This window comes from Suricata suricatta, chromosome 17 (assembly GCF_006229205.1).
Source record: "Suricata suricatta isolate VVHF042 chromosome 17, meerkat_22Aug2017_6uvM2_HiC, whole genome shotgun sequence".
In the NCBI taxonomy this organism is placed as follows: Eukaryota; Metazoa; Chordata; class Mammalia; order Carnivora; family Herpestidae; genus Suricata; species Suricata suricatta.
In genome coordinates, this window is record NC_043716.1 from 46,864,686 (window position 1) to 46,871,553 (window position 6,868).

The window sequence follows — 6,868 nt, forward strand, 5'->3', positions numbered from 1 at the left end:
CACCTGATTGGGGGGGGGCAGTCATTTCCCAAACCGCCCAGAGCCATTAGAGGAGTATAAATATCTTGGTGGCTCTTCCTTCTCTTAGTCTACTTTAGACCTGCTGAAAATACCTTCAGAGAGGCTGGAGGGACCATTGAATGGGTCTTAATACTTTGTCCACAGGGCGCTTGCTTCCACAGGGGGACAGGACGAAGCTGTGAGCTTACTGGGCCTGACGGTGGTGTTTCATGGACCTTTATGCACCACACACATCCCAGAGGAGAGAGCTGCTGCAGTAGCCTCTGCCCTGGATGTAATTGGGATCAGACTCTGAGGCAGGAGTTCATACTGGGAGTTGGGGAGAGGGCCCAGCTGGATATTCGAATTTGAAGAAGTCGTCTCTCCCCTCCACATACCTACCCCTCTCTTCCAAGCTTCAGGGGATGTTGGAAGGATATCGATGGGTTTAGGGTCCATGAGAGACTTAGGGATGTTTGGACAGGAGCCACCAGAGGCTCTTCGAGTGGATGCTCTGAGAATGGAAAATACAATACCATAATGATTGACAAGCTCCTTCATGTTTCAGCGTCCGCATCTGCAGAATTCTCACCAGGCAGTGCAGTTCCATGGCAAGGTGAATCCTATGACCCAGAGATTTCATTTATGTCTCCCATCAACTGTGGAGGTTAAAGTTAGGACGACTTTCTTGCCTAAAAACTGACAAAGGAGAAGAAGGAATGCCTTCCCAAAAATCTTTGTCGTTTTTCAAGTGCAACTGTTCAAATCGCACATAAATGTATGTTGTTATTTTTAGCCTCTGGGGAGGGGAAATCAGAGGAATGGGGCCTCCGTCGCAAGGTGCACTCCACTAAACCTCTAAGGAGAGGGTGCTACAAAAGGCCCCAAATAGCAACACTCCCAACAACAAAGACTCGTTTAATTTTTTTCTCACGAAGAGTCTGGAGGTTGATTGTCTATGAAACAATGTTCACTAGCAATGTTCACTCACAAATTCCTCCAACACTTAGATACCTTCTAGTTCCCTGTGCTGTTCTCCCCAGGGAACGTGAGCTCCCCAAGGCTCTTTCCAAATTCTGTGAGAGCAAAACTGTCTTTACACGACACTAAGATGTCGTTTGCCTTTCCCTCTCACTGTCTCAACAGAGGTGTGTTCAAGAGGCTCCATTATGAGTACTGATGTTGCTCGGAAAGCTAATGGAGTATATGCTTATACACACTTGAGTTTTTAATTTTTCTGTTTTCATTTCTAATATTAGAAATATTAATAAATATAACCTACATAAATAAAATCTTGTGGTTAGTCTTTAAGGTTGTTTAAGAGTGCAAATGGGGTTTTGACACCAAAACGTTTGAGGACCACTTCCTCATGGGGTAGCCTTTGTTGTCATGGACCAAAAGTGTTGCCTTGGTTCCGGCCATCACATCTGCATTCCAGCAGCAAGAAAGAGAAAAGGGGAGAGAGTCAGAGCACACTCTTTTCCTTTAAAAATGGTCCCAGCATTAGCACATTCCACTTCCTCTTGCCTCATTGACTAGTGCTAAGCCAATGTGCAAAGGAGAAAGGTCAGTGTAATCTTTAGGCCACATCCCCAGTTTATTTATTTATTTATTTATTTATTTTTCTTCTTCTTTCTTCTTTTTCTCCTTCTCCTTTTTCTTCTTCTTCTACATTTATTTTGAGATAGAGAGCATAAGCAGGAGAGGGGCAGAGAGAGAGAGAATCCCAAGCAGGCTCCACGCTGTCAGCCCAGAGCGTGATGCACAGCTCAAACTCATGAACAATGAGATCATGACCTGAGCCATCCAGGTGCACCCCCCCCCACACACACACCCAGCTTAAAAGATAGGGTTGGGAGAAGATCCTATTCCTGAGAAAGTAGACGAGAAAGCCTATTTGCAGCAGTTGCTACAAGTGAAGGGTGCAACAACAGTCTTGCTCTTGAGATGTGAGCCCACCATCTGCTGAGCACAGATGGGCCTGAAGACTCTTGTGAACCCTAGAGCCCTAGCCTCCCACACATCTGGCCACACATGCTGCTTTAATTTTCACTCTTCCCCAAAACTTGGCTTGACCCGTGAGACGGTCTTGAACACTGAGCTCCAGAGAACTCAGTGACTTTAGACAGATGTCCAAATCTCTCCAGCTAAGGAAAGGCCGAAAAGGAGCTTTTACTTCTGAAGGGGGATCACAACAGAGCATAGCGAGAAAGAGCTGGAGGTGAAAATCCTTTTGTGTGGCAAGGAACCTGGAAGAAGAAAAAGCAGTGGATTAACCAGATTCCAAGGCAGTGAATAAGGGAGAGCGGCTTCGATGAGGCCAAGATTGAGGGGTTCCCTTGGTCCAGATGAATAGTTTTGCTTAGATTCAACGTTTAACCTCAAAAATAACTGCTGCTGATCACAAGAAAATCTAGTTGGAGAAGCATGGATGGCTCAACTCAAGCCATGTGGACGTTGGAAAATCACCTAGTCTGTGCTCTGTTGACTGTGGGTCCAGAGAACCATCTCTGTCTCCACTACTCCGGCTAACCAGAAGGTCTGCACCAGAAGTTACACACGGTTACAGGGATGTCATCTGTCATAAAATCTAATACACAGGATTCTTGCTCTCCCCGTGGATCCCATTCAAAGCCCTTAGTCCCCTGACCTGGAAAGAAAATCTAGTTCATCCATTTATTTTGTTTCCTTTTGTTAATAGTTTCTTCTGAGGTTCTCATGAAAAGTGGCTAGAATGGATTTGGTTCTTCGCCGTATAGAGCCTACTCTTTGACACAGGATAGGCACTCCCGAGAGTATTTGTGGCTGTGAACGGATGTTTCTTATTTTGCAACCTTGCCATTTTTCCTCTGCCTTTTTTTTTTTGGCCAAAGATGAATGGCTTCCCTGAACCTCTGGACTGGGAGACGATTCTTCCCGAATGGTCCACAGGGGCCCAGAGCAGGGCAACTTAGAGAAGGTGGCTTCCTTTCTCCGACCCGCCCTCACATGGATCGGCCCTCCATGGTGATTTTGAGCCCATTGTTCGCACAATCTGGACCCTTAGCGACAATGAGATTTGAATGCAGGTTGTGTTGAGCTTGACATGATAGAAGCAAAACCCTCAACGCTTTTGAGAAATCCCAAGCTCGAATTTGCACCACAGTGGGTACAGTCTGCAAGAAACAAAAAAGCAAGACAAAAGCAGGTCGTTTTGGAAGGAATGGTGACTACCCCGCCTCCCCCTCCCTCTCAACCACATCTACACAACGCTCAGCGTCTTCCTCAGGTGACACACATTTCACCTTACCCACCAACCCCCGACTGGAGGCTTCTAGCCTGTTTCAAACGTTTTCTTTCAACCTGGACCATTCAATTCTGTCTTTATTCCCCGGCTTTTATCCATGTAACTATGGCAGTGCTCCCTGGAGAAGAGAGGGAAAAAAATCAATGACCGACCTGCCTACAAACCACACTCGGTTAACCTGGCTTGAAAGGGAAGAGCAGATTTCTCGCCAGCTCCCCTTGGCCACCACTAACACTTTACTCCTCTCCAAAAGAAAACACGCCAGGACTTTGCAGTGCACAGGGAAAAACCTGGGACCCATCTGATAAAAGAACATCTCTGAGGACCTTGGCTGCTTTAGGAAACAGGCTCTCTGGTACAATGTGGAAAATGAGGTCACGTCGGTTTTCTGGATGGCCAAAGCCTTCACAGCCTGATTGGCGATCGCATCCAGGAGTTGCTGCTAGGCCAGACTGAAGCAATGTGGTGTCTGCACTTTCTTTAAAGCAAGTGATACCTCTTAGAAATTGTGTCATAGAGCAATGGAGACGGGCACTAAACCCGGATGGCCTGGGGGCGCCTGAGTGCTATTCTCACTGTTACTGTCTAACTACGGGACTGTGGATGAATCATGCATCTCAATGAAGACTCAGTTTCCTCACCTATGAAAGGGGATAATAGTAGTCCTTACTTGACAGGTTTGCTGTGATATGTAAAGAACTTACCAGAAAGCCTAGCCTGACAGGGCTTGATCCACACGACTGGAGACCCCAGCGGGCTAAGTAGGTTAGCTTTGGTTTGGTCTTGGGGGAGGTGAGGGTGCATAGAATTGGTGATCGCTCCCCTTCCTGATTCCTTTAATTAAGATGTCTGATTGGAAGGCCCCAGTTCTTCCTACCACCCTTTTTCTTTCTACATTCACTATTGCAAAAAAAAAAAAAAAAGGCAGCTGGTGCAAAGCTCTTGAACTTCAACTGAGCTGAGATGACCACTCACAGACCTTCCTGTGCAGCTTGTTCAGCAGTAGATGCTCTCCCCACACCCCATCTCTACCTCCACGGCCTCTATCAAATCTTGCCATTTTTCTGGGGTGACAGTATTCTCTTAGAAGAGGAGCTCCTGAATGCCCATTCCTCCAGGGAGCCTACCTGGATTGATCCCTGCTTTCTCTTATCTGCAGTTGTAACTGCCTTTCTCACTTGTCTGCTTCACACCGTCTTGGTTCTCTGTCTATAGTTCACTCCCTAGAATTGTGGCCTGTGTGTCTCAGATCATGAACTCCTGGAGGGAAGGACCTTGACTCTGTAATTTCCTGGGTTAACCTTTGATGATGGGGATATGACAGTTTGGCCTCCAGGGATGTTTTAATTTTGATGAGGAGATAAAAAGCCCTGTCCAATCAGCAGTGGTTTCCATGCCCGTGCCTATTTCTAACTGGGGCACCTCTAGGCCACCGTCACTTCTGCCCTTTCTCCTCTACTCTTATTTCTTCCAAATCACAAAGCTGGAAGCCCCTGCCCCCTGAATCCACCTAGCCCCCCTCACTTATCTTCAAGTACCCACTTCCTAGAGCAAGCACCTGTCTCAGATCCAACCTAATTACCACTAATCACTGGGTTTGCTGGCCAGGCTATATAAAGAGTGGCTCTATGTCTGCATCTTGGGCTCTGAAATTCGGCTCTCTCTGCTCTCTACCCACTTGAGCCAAGAAGGTGATTGTTTGGCTCAGAAAAATGAGTTTAACAATGATATTAAGGGAGTACCAGCTGAGTAGGGGACATCACACTAAATGTGCTTTGACACCACACCTGCTCCTTCACCGAGAACAGAGACAGTGTGGTGGCCCCCAAAAGCTTGGTCATAACTCTTCACCCTTGCCTTGGTCCTATAGTAGGAGGGGCATACTTCCTGCTCCTTAATTTTGGGATCAGCCACATCATTCGCTTTCACCAGTGAGATGTTAGTGGATCTGACATAAGCAGACAGTAAAGATGTGCTCGTGTGGCTGGTCTTTCCCTTATATGCCTCTAATCTCAACATGAGGAGAGTATTCTCTGGCTGTGCTGCTGACACTTTAGTGGGGTCCCCAGGAAGGAGACACGTTGAGCAGACCCGAGCCCAAACCATAGCAAGAATCAAGCCCAACTAGACAGCAGCTTGAAGCAGAGCACCCCTAGCCTGCCCGACTCACCATAGATCTGCCAAACCCCAGGTGCCTCTAAGGCCAGCGAGTGAGAATCCACGATTCTTGTTTTAAGCTGCCGGGTTTTGGGGGTGGATTTTTCTGCAGCATTCTTGTAGCAGTTGCTAGCTGAGACAGATGGCAGACAGGTGTGTTACAGACGTGTGTCAACTCTATGCAGTTGGTAGAGACTGAGGAGAATATTTTGCTGAGTGGGGGATTCTGAGACCAGTTTGGGCTTCGAGAGAAAGAGTTCTGGGATTGATCAGTGATGTCTGCCATTGTCCAAGTGAAAGAGCTCTGGAATTGACTAGTGATGTCTGTCATAAGAAGCGTAGTCGCACAAATGCCACGTGACTACCATCTTGGGTCTAACACCTCTCCTGATGACTTGCATTGTCTCCCCAAAACAGTGCAGAATACAGGAATGAGGCCTATTAAAAAATACTTGTGTGAGCAGGTAGGAGTAGAGGACACACATTCTGGTGTTTGTGCGTTCATATTTCAGGCTATCGCTAGCATATAAGGGCACCACTAGCACATACTGTACTGATGCAGGTCTGAACCAAACTGACTTAATCATTAGACAATAGAAGGGCACACATTGCCCAAGGCAGGAGGGACCACCCTTGTAATACCCTTAACATTCCTAAGGGCAGGCCTAGAGATAGAAACTATAGGTAATCACTTATTGCTTAAGGCTAGTTACACCCTATGTGAGGGTCCTGGGTCCATTCTGTAATTGGTTAATACTCTAAATGTTGTAATTGGAAAAACCTGCTGTCAATAATATTGTATAATAATAATTGGATCACTGTACCTATGTCACAATTTCCTGTAACTCCCCCTTCCCAGACTCATAAAAGCTCTACCCCTCTTTGTTCGGGGCTCTCAACACGGATCCACCACGCCGGTAAAGTCTGTGAGCCTGAGCTTAGGCCCCGGCGAGCCTAAGCCTGTAATAAAGCCCTTTGCTTTTGCATGCATGACTCGGTCTCCCTGGCAGTTTCTGGTTTTTGGGGACGATAAAGAAATCTTGGGTATTACAATACAGGCTCTTAGAAAAATGCACTTCTTCTGGACAGTTCAACTCAGTGGCCAGTTAGTCCCCAATGGGGGGGAGGGCAGGAAGGTGTCTTTTCCTCCAGGTAGCTATGTCCCTTGCTGGGATACATAGGTTAGCAAGCATAGCATGGGCTGGATTACTGCCCCCATTCACTCTGGCTGAGCACTTTTGTATAGTGTACAAATTGTACCACTGTACATGACAAGGCTTACCAGTACAAGTTGAGATGGAAATAAAAGAAAAAGGAAATAAGGGGAAAAGAGAGAAAAGTCTGCCCGTCTCTGATGTCAGTTCTGCTCAACTCCTGTGCTTTGGAGTTTTGAATGAGTCATCCTAGCACTATGTGACCTTGGGT